General features: G+C 42.7%; 1 long non-coding RNA gene across 1 annotated transcript; it reads right to left on the bottom strand.

Annotated features, from left to right (window-relative positions):
* Positions 1-933: 933 nt before the first annotated feature.
* LOC109086550 lies at positions 934-2,616 on the bottom strand. The gene is made up of 3 exons (XR_006155708.1): positions 2,437-2,616; positions 2,270-2,343; positions 934-2,013 (listed from the first exon to the last, which is right to left on the bottom strand). It is a non-coding gene; the product is annotated as an uncharacterized LOC109086550 (long non-coding RNA).
* Between the last annotated feature and the right edge of the window lie 7,092 nt (positions 2,617-9,708).

Raw genomic sequence — 9,708 nt, 5'->3', positions numbered from 1 at the left:
TAATAATTTAAAAAAAAAAACCTTTCAAGTACTGTCAGACAACTATGTATGCTATGTAGATCTACAAAATGTGTTTGTAATTTTTTTCTCTGTCAGGTGCATATATGGTTAGTGAAATGTGCATTAACTGTTGATTTTGCACTCGTAACATATGAAGAAATTACTGTCACTGCAGCCAAGTTTTATCAACAATATTCAAATACTGAGGCTGACATTTTAAGTCTTTCTAATGATACTCATCCGGATCAAGTAAGAGTGTGATCTTAGCAGGTTTAGAGGTTAAACAAAGTTTGCTTATTAGATAATTTGCTGAATTATGATAAAATTTGCTGAATTATGATTAAAACAAATATTTACACACAAAGTGGTCTTCATGTATAGAATACACAACCTTATTTAAAAGTAAGTTGTTACCATCTTACTGTACCATCTGTGAATATACAATTCAATAAAGACAAACATGCTGGATTTGCCAATTCACCTAAAATGTTTATTAAGATTAAGAAAAGCACCTGCTGTGCCAAATATCGCCTCACCAATCCCGAGCCCAGCCACAGCTAGATCCTATAGCTTTTATTTCACTACCAGTAAATATTCTTTGTCAATAAATTAAAATCAATTATTTCTGGACACCAAAAGCTTATTTTTTTTGCAATCCTTAGTCCTGACATTAAATATTTTAATGAAAAATATGTAAACAGTTAAAATATGTAGAGACATATTGTGGCCTTGATTTAAAAAAAAAGTATAAAATCGTTTTTGGAACCAGCATACCTCGAGTAAGCAAGGTTTGGGTTAATCAACTTTAGTGTATGTGTGACAGTAAGTTAACCTTGCTTTCTGGAATAGCCCCTGGACCTTCTGTGAAGTTCACAAGAACACATTTTTAATGTGCCATTGAAGAAGATTCAATAAAGACAATAACACTTGATGTACCAATTCAACCAAAATGTTTATTAAAAGATTTAGAAAACGCCTGTTGTGCCAAATCCCACCCTATAATGTTGTACTAGCTCACGTATAAATATTATTTTAACTTTATAATAAAATGATCTAATATCTGCAATAACAAGATTATAAAAATAAAAAAACATAAATACCTTACTGTTGCAATAACTTGTTTTACACAATACTATTTTTTGTTTTAATTTCTTCACTTTCACATACTTTACTGTTGCAATAATAAAATTGTACTACGAGAAAATTATATATCTTAACTTGTTTTACACAATACTAATTTTTGTTTGAAATCCTTCAAGTTTCTATTTTGGCAGAATACTGGTGAAAGTGTTTGAATTATTGTATAAATAAAGTGAACTTTGTGCATGTTGCATTCAAAGCCATTGTAAAATACTCAATTACTGTCCATGATTCCGTCTATTACTGCGCAAGTATTTATAAAAGGCATAAGCCCATAAGCCCTGTTATTTCAGAAAACCAGAGGGGCTTTTTAACAACACCCCTTAGCAGTTCTGAAAGCACTGTAAATCATGGCATCACAGGGCTTACTGCTTTATTGTAAGTGACTAAGTCATAACATGATTTCACTTTTATTTCAAATTAATTGTGGAGCCTTGTTTCTATGATTTAATTAATAAAAAAATATATTCATCGACTCATAAACTATTGTTTTGGAAACCCTGGTCGGCAGGGACCCGAGAGGCACAAAGGATTTGACACAACACCCCCAGTGAGCAAGCCAGTGGCGACAGTGGCAAGGAAAAAACTCTTAAAGAGATAAAAAACCTTGAGAGGAACCAGACTCATCAGGGGGATCCCATCCTCCTCTGGCATGGCGTACACATTATAATAACATTCTTATTTAAGCTAATATATGAAATATTAAATTGAGACCAATTATTTACTATGATAATAAGATAATTTATAAATATATTAAAATTAATTAATTGATCATTGATTGATTAATAAAATTATTCAATGCAATCAGGGGTATGATGAAGCATCTCCCGCCATCTAGCCGCTGGATCTGACATGGCAAACAGGCTCGACACCCTGAGGTAGAGAAGGTAAAACAGATATGATCATGTTAGTGAATTGAATTGTTTTCATTCTGCAAGACTTATAGAGCATAAACTTTCAGGTCAGATGTATGTCTTGCAAGAGACATTTCTGCTCCCTCACTTCTGAGAGCCATCATACACTTTAAAATCTAAGCTTTCACATCAAAGCACATGCCTCTGAACAAACACATTGTATGATAAAATGCACTGAAACACTAGACCTTACCAGTATTATTGACAAACTTTACCTCAGTGTGCTTCTTCCGTTGCTTTTTTAGTCTTCAGCATTGTCCTCAACTCCAAACACATCTGGTCCCGTCCTCTGGCAATGAAATTAATAAATGAATAAGGGGATCACTACATACACATTTACTAATAAACTAAAAAAATAATAAAAAAGTAAACTCAAACTTACTGAAAGAAATTAGCACATAAGCTGGTATCCAGCTCATCACCATCAGTGTTGTAGCACACTTGATCTTCTCAGACTTGCCGGTTCCTGAAAAACATCAAAATCAAAATTAGATTACAAGATTCCTTTAAATGTGGTTATCATGTGCAGAAGTACAGTGACTGAAGTGACATCTTTTAACACTTAGCTTTAGATGGTATATTGCACACTCAAATCAAGTGTTGGAGAGGACTGCTATTGTCTCCAAAATCTTCCTGCAACTTTACAGAAGAGCACATATCAATATTAGAATAGCAGAGGACTGCAAATAATACATCCAGTACACATTGTACAGACTGAACACAAAATAATTTAAAATAAATGTTATGTTAAGATCAAATACATCACAACAGTCTCTTACTACTTCTCACTTTACCTTACTGTCTTTTATGACTTACTGCTGCTTTTGCTCTCACTGTCTGTGTCCTCCCTGGAGCTGCCACACTAATCCTCACTGCATCCTGTATGCTGCTGCTGCTGCCTTCCTAGTGTCCTCCCTGGAGATGCCACACTACTCCTTCGTCCTTCCTGCTGCACTCTCTAGAGAGCTCAATGGCAGAACACCTTTATATGACCACAGACACCACAATCTAACCGCAACACGACCGTACGCGCCAACCTGTTGGCCAAGGCTGTCAGCGCCTCCACTGTCGTCATTAATCCAGGTTCAGTGGCCCTCGGTTCCATATGACACAACACCAAAACACATCCATACCAGCCAACCCGGGGACTAAGGCTGCTCTAGCCCCACTGTCGTCGTTAATGCAGGTTCAGTGGCCCCAGGTTCTGTATGGTACAACACCAAAACACATCCATACCAGCCAACCCGGGGACTAAGGCTCCTCTAGCCCCCACTGTCCGTTAATGCAGGTTCACCCGTATGGACTAAGGACTAAGGCTCCTCTAGCCCCACTGTCGTCGTTAATGCAGGTTCAGTGGCCCCAGGTTCTGTATGGTACAACACCAAAACACATCCATACCAGCCAACCCGGGGACTAAGGCTCCTCTAGCCCCACTGTCGTCGTTAATGCAGGTTCAGTGGCCCCAGGTTCTGTATGGTACAACACCAAAACACATCCATACCAGCCAACCCGGGGACTAAGGCTCCTCTAGCCCCACTGTCGTCGTTAATGCAGGTTCAGTGGCCCCAGGTTCTGTATGGTACAACACCAAAACACATCCATACCAGCCAACCCGGGGACTAAGGCTCCTCTAGCCCCACTGTCGTCGTTAATGCAGGTTCAGTGGCCCCAGGTTCAGCATGGTACAACATCAAAACACCCATACCAGCCAAATCTCCTACGTAAAACGCAATACACAGTACACAGGATTGTGGTAACTGTGGTAGCTCTGTAACACACCCGATTGATGGCAGAGGTCCGGATTTGAAATGTAGATGTGGTCAAGTAGTGTGTGTTTTTCCGTTGTCGCTGTTGTAATCAGTTGCGTGTATCCTCGAGCTTGAAACAACTCCAAAATAGGTTTTTTTCCAGGGTGTAGGAGGTCCTCATTGAAGTCTCCACAGATGATGACGAGATCGTTGTGTGCGAGGTCCAGATAATCCAGCATACTCTTCAGGTTGGTCAAGAAATCTCCAATATTATATTGTGGTGGCCTATACACAGCTACGACTGCTGCTTTTATTGGGGAATCTAATTTGATTACAACAAACTCCAGATCAGTCACATTTTGTATATATTGCCTGGGCTGAGCTGGAATGTGCTCCTTGCAATATATTGCGACTCCACCTCCATTTTTGTTTCCAAGTTCTTGATGTGTTGAGTAGGAGACATGCCTGTTGCGTGTGAACAAGTTGTATCCTTTCAACTGGAGATCTGAAGTACACGATCCGGTCAGGTGCGTTTCCGTTAGACACAGAACATCGGCGAGTTGTAGCTCATGATGGCATCTGATATCCTCCATGTGAGATGCCAGTCCTTCCGTGTTGTGATGAATGATGGTGAGTGACTGTTCCTGCCTATTTTCCTTCACGTGCTGCAGAAGTGGCGTGATATCTTCGACTCTTGCTCTTCTCATGCTTTGCAAAGAGGCTGTGATTTCTGGATCAGCATATATTTTCTTGTCGTCGAAATCCGTAATGTGTAATCCTTGTAGAGAAGTCGTTCTGCTGAGGGCAACGTAGGCCATTCCCGGCTCAATCTTCTTCAATGACACTACTGCAGAGTGCATTGTCATGCCTTGAACTTTGTGGGCTGTGCAGGCGTAAGCTAGCTTGATGGGAAATTGTCGACGTACGGCTCCTTTCCTCAGACTTTCTTCAGATCTCTCAATGTAAACCAAGACGTCTTCTTCACCTCGTACCTTTTTGCGATGTTTCTGACCGGCGTTTGGATTGTCGAGTTGAAGTCCTAGCATTTGTACTGTGGCGATTCCATCTTTTGTTTTGGTGACGATGTTTGCAATCGTGCCAAAACATCCATTGACAATTCCGTCTTCTACATCCAGATTCCTGGTTACCATCACACGAACTCCCACTGCAACTTGCATTGTGTCAAGCAAGTCGTCCTTTTTTCCAGTGGCAGGTTTGTTTAGTCTCTTCATCCTTCCTGTTTTTGGGTCCTTCCTGTAATCTTCGGCATCAATTGTTATGATGTCAGTGAAAAGGGCCTGTACAGTCTCGGTATTGTACTTGTTAACTTCTTTGTTAGTGGCGAATATATGCAGAGCATCACGCGGGCAGTCTTCTGGTTGCTTCACAGCCTGGAATAACAAAGCTCTATCATCTTCCCTGAGAGCTTCAGTCTTCTGCTTCACTCGTAGTCGGTTCAGCAGTTCAGCGAAAGCGAGGTCTTCTTTCTGGCGCATGATCTCTGTGAGAGTGATGATTTGAAAATGGTCCTTCCAGAAGTCCAGCACATCCTCTTCATACACGCAGAGTGGTTTGGCTTTACCAAGCGGTGGCAGTTGATAATAATCCCCTACGACGAGGCAAGATATTCCTCCAAAAGGTTTCTTGCTGCCTTTGATCTGCTGAAATCTCCAGTTTACGTAAGTAAACAGGTCCTTTGAAACCATGGATATTTCGTCGATGATAAGAATCTCCACGTCACGTAATCCTGCTCTTACTTCATCTAGGGCGTTCCCAAGTCCCTGATAAGGTGGCTTAAGACTCCTTGGCAGTTTTAAAAGGGAATGCAGCGTTTTACCAGAGATGTTGAATGCTGCCGTTCCAGTAAACGCAGACAACAGCACCGTAGGCACGGAGAGATCCCCTTCTTCCCGGAGTCGAGGAAGTTGTCGCAGAATCTTGGTTGCTTCCGAGTGTATGCACTTGATGACGTGTGATTTCCCACAGCCAGCACCGCCTGACAAAAAGTAAAAAAACTGCTCTGGATTGTGACCCCACACACGCTTCTGACACCACTGGCGGACAGTGTAAAAAATTGCTGCCTGCGTCTCATTTAGACTCCTAAACATCTTCCTCAGGAATTCATTAGTCATCTGTGGTGCCTCTATCTGTGGTACGACTCCGTCTCCATCTTCACGAAGAATCTGGTATTCCGGAACATCATCCTGTTCGTCTTCTTCTGGATCGACATCTTGTTGTTCTGCAACACACTCCATGCGATCAACGTCGATTTCAGGTGCAAAAGCAGACCAAGCATTCTCAGATGGTCCTTCCCGCTGCAGCTGTTCAAATGCTTCGTCCACTTTTTTGCTGTGTTTTTCAAACTTCTGCTGTTGTGCTTTAACTATGCCACAGACAGGCATTAGGAGACCAGGGTGTTCCGGGAGTTCCACAAATGCATTTTTGTAAAACTCCTGATACGTTGGATACTGTTGAGGTTTCAGCTGTTCGTTGAAACGATGTGGCACGTAAAGTTTTACCAATGTTCCGCAAAACTTCTCCGGTTGCTTCTCCTCCGAAAACCGAGCATACCTGATTATTGCAGCCTTACCAACAGTTCTCTTCTGAATGAATCCCATATCGTTGAGGAGTGGGAGTACATTCTTTCCTTTAGTTTGCCGACCATACACAACACGGTAATTCGACACAAAGTCTGCAAGGCACATCTTTTCAAACTCCGGTGTTTGAGGCCTTGCTCTGTATTTATCTATCATACCTGACATCCAGACATCCTCTGAATCAGGATCTTTGCTGTGTAGGACACTACGGGGCAAACTCATCTTCAGGGCATCATCATCCGTGGGTATAAACACAACACTTCTTGAACACTTCTTCATTGGTAAGCTGCATGTTCGTGCCACAGACTCCTGAGCACTCACTTGCCTGTGTTTGGAGTAGGCCTGCATTATCTGCTTCATTTCGTCCTCTTCTTTTATGTTGGTTTCACGAACACCCTTGATCACGGTCTTCAGGAAATCATTCATTTCGTGTTCTGGCTTTGAAATGTAGGACAACATATACATGATGCAGCTGAAAGAGTCAAGAACGAACTGTATGTCCATGTTGGCGTTCCATGCCCTCAGCAAATCTGGGTTGTATCCATTCACCCAAGCCTCCTTTGGATCACGCTTCAGCAAAATCACGTTTGAAGTGGAAAGTGCCTCGGTGTATTTACAGTAATCATCCATGGACAGATTACATTTGGTCAGCAAATCTGACAAGTTGTCAAAGGAGGCCTGGGGATCGTTTAGCAAATCCCACAATGGCTTGAGTTTAGTCCTGGCTTCGTTCATTGCTTTTCGAACAGCATCCTGTCTTGCCGTCTTTTTCTCTGGGTGGTTTTGGTCTTCGTTTTGATCTTCCTCAGGACGTTGCGGTCGTGGACGGGTGATGGTGGTGCTTGACATGGGTAGTTTAGGGAACCCATATCTACACAACACATTTCCTTTCTTGCAAGATTTGGAGTGCTTCCTGCTGTGAAGCTGAACTTCGGTGACAATTTTATGAAGCTCGGGATCGGTGGTAGGGTCCGGCAACTGGCAGGTTATGTAACGGTCAATAAAGTCACACACTACTTGGTCAGACTGATTTTCGAATTCAGGTGCCCCCTTTACCCAGGCCAGCAGATGAATGTGTGGGCTTCCTCTGGCTTGAAACTCGACGCGATAAAAGTAATCCTCGACTTCGCCGATGGGTTGAGCAGGTGACAAAAGTAGATGAGTCATTAACGCATCCACTCGTTTCTCAAACATCCGCATGACGGTGACGGGGTTACTTCGAAGGATTTCACATTTCGTCGTCCAGTCAAGCTCTGAAAAGACAACCTCTTCACCTTGCTGAGCCTTGATTGCCGTTATCACTTCTGGCCATCGCATTTCGGCTGCACTGAATGTGCAAAAAAAGGTAGGATTCCCTAACTGCCTGATCATGGCCTGTAGATCTCTCAACGTTTTCTCCCAGTAAGATGGAGTGCCTCTCAAGGGTTGCATAAACCTTGTGGCGTCACGGCTGTGGACCAGTCTTTCGACCTCAAGATCATCCTGAAGAAGCTTGTTGGAGATTCTACGTCCATCTTTTGTAACAGGTTTGCCTTTTCGCATCTGGATAGACATGCTATTTCTAGCCATGTGCGTTTCAGTGACAAACTGTGCAAAGAAGAGATAACTCTGGTCTTTGGCAAAACGAGTATCCACGCAGAACAGTCTAGCATTGAAGTACATGCTTGGTGATAATGCAACTTGTCGTGCCTCATCAACTGTGTTCTGTCCAGTGGGAAACTGTACGGGGAAGGCCATGGCTTCCAATTTGGGAACCTTGAAAAATCCGACTGGTCTTTTCCCTTGGGCAGGTGCAATGCTGAAGATTCCCTCACCGTATGACAGCAAGTCCTGTCCAATGTCAAGTGGCTGCATGCATGTGTCCAGAGTGAGGCCAGGCCTGAGTTCATCCTTTTCTTCTGTGCTGACATTCTGGTCATCCTGTTCAGAGACAACAACTTCCTGTTTCTCCTCTGTGTCATCCAGCTCATCATCAGGGAGAAATTCAAATGTGGTAGCGTCGCTAATCAAGATGTCCCTGTACTCTGAATGCATCGCTTTCAGTTTTGCTAAAGCTGCTAGCACATTGTGCATATTCACTGTATGGAAGTGTTGGTATCCTCTGAACTTGATGTGTCTTTTCAGCTTCACCTGTAGTAGCTGGGACTCACTGTTAGGCCTTGGCAGACAGTTGACTGTTTTCTCCACCTCAGAGGGTACACACACAACAGCACCATACACTGATCTTTGCTGTCCTTTGGGCAATGCAACTATTTTTGCAAAAGGAACAATTTTGGCGATAAGCTGTCGTTCAAGTACGTTCAGTTCAAGCAGTTCTGCAGGGATGGGAGGCAATTCAAGTCTGTTTGCCGCTGCGATAGAAGGCATGGATCCTCTCTTCAGATGACTGTCACAAGTGTGGCAGATCCACTCCTGTCTTCGCTCTTCTGGAACTGCACAAGAAACTGAGCAGGCAGTGTCACAAGCATGAACATATTTCCCGGTTAAGCAAGACGCTGTAATATGAACATTTTTGACATATTGTGTTCTATTACACATCTTGACTTGATTTGGAAAAAGCGCCCTGTGACAGACTGTGCAGATGTAAGTTGGACCATTCAGAATTTGACACCGAAATGCAGATATGGCCTTTTGCATCAAGCCGTTGGACACAGGCTGGTTTGTTGCATCAGAATTGGGAGTATCCTGGCTGGAATGAATGTATGGCCTGTATTTTCTCTTGATCCTTATTGCACATCTCAACTTGTGAAGAATCTTGTATCCAGCATCAGTGAGACACTTCTGTTTCTTCTGGAGAGCACAACGTAGAATGTGATGTGACCTAAACTCTGAATCACTTACGTATCTTCTGGCCATGTAGTCCTTCATCTTCTTCTGGAAAAGATCATCCGTCTTGTACCTCCTGACCATGTAGTCCTTCTTCTTCTTCTGGAAAAGATCATCCATTTTGTACCTCTTGAACATGTAGTCCTTCATCTTCTTCTGGAAAAGATCATCAGTGTGGTACCTCCTCACCATGTAGTCCTTCATCTTCTTCTGGAAAAGATCATCAGTGTGGTACCTCCTCACCATGTAGTCCTTCATCTTCTTTTGAAAAAGATCATCGGTCTTGTACCTCCTCAGCATGTAGTCCTTCATCTTCTTCTGGAAAAGATCATCGGTCTTGTACCTCCTCACCATGTAGTCCTTCTTCTTCTTCTGGAAAAGATCATCGGTCTTGTACCTCCTCACCATGTCCTTCCTTCATTTTCTTCTGGAAAAGACAGTTGTACCTCCTCACCATGTTGGTATCTTCCTCTGCATCGCATC

The sequence above is a fragment of the Cyprinus carpio genome, chromosome B10, assembly GCF_018340385.1.
Source record: "Cyprinus carpio isolate SPL01 chromosome B10, ASM1834038v1, whole genome shotgun sequence".
Classification (NCBI taxonomy): Eukaryota; Metazoa; Chordata; class Actinopteri; order Cypriniformes; family Cyprinidae; genus Cyprinus; species Cyprinus carpio.
This window is presented reverse-complemented; position numbering and strand designations above follow the sequence as displayed.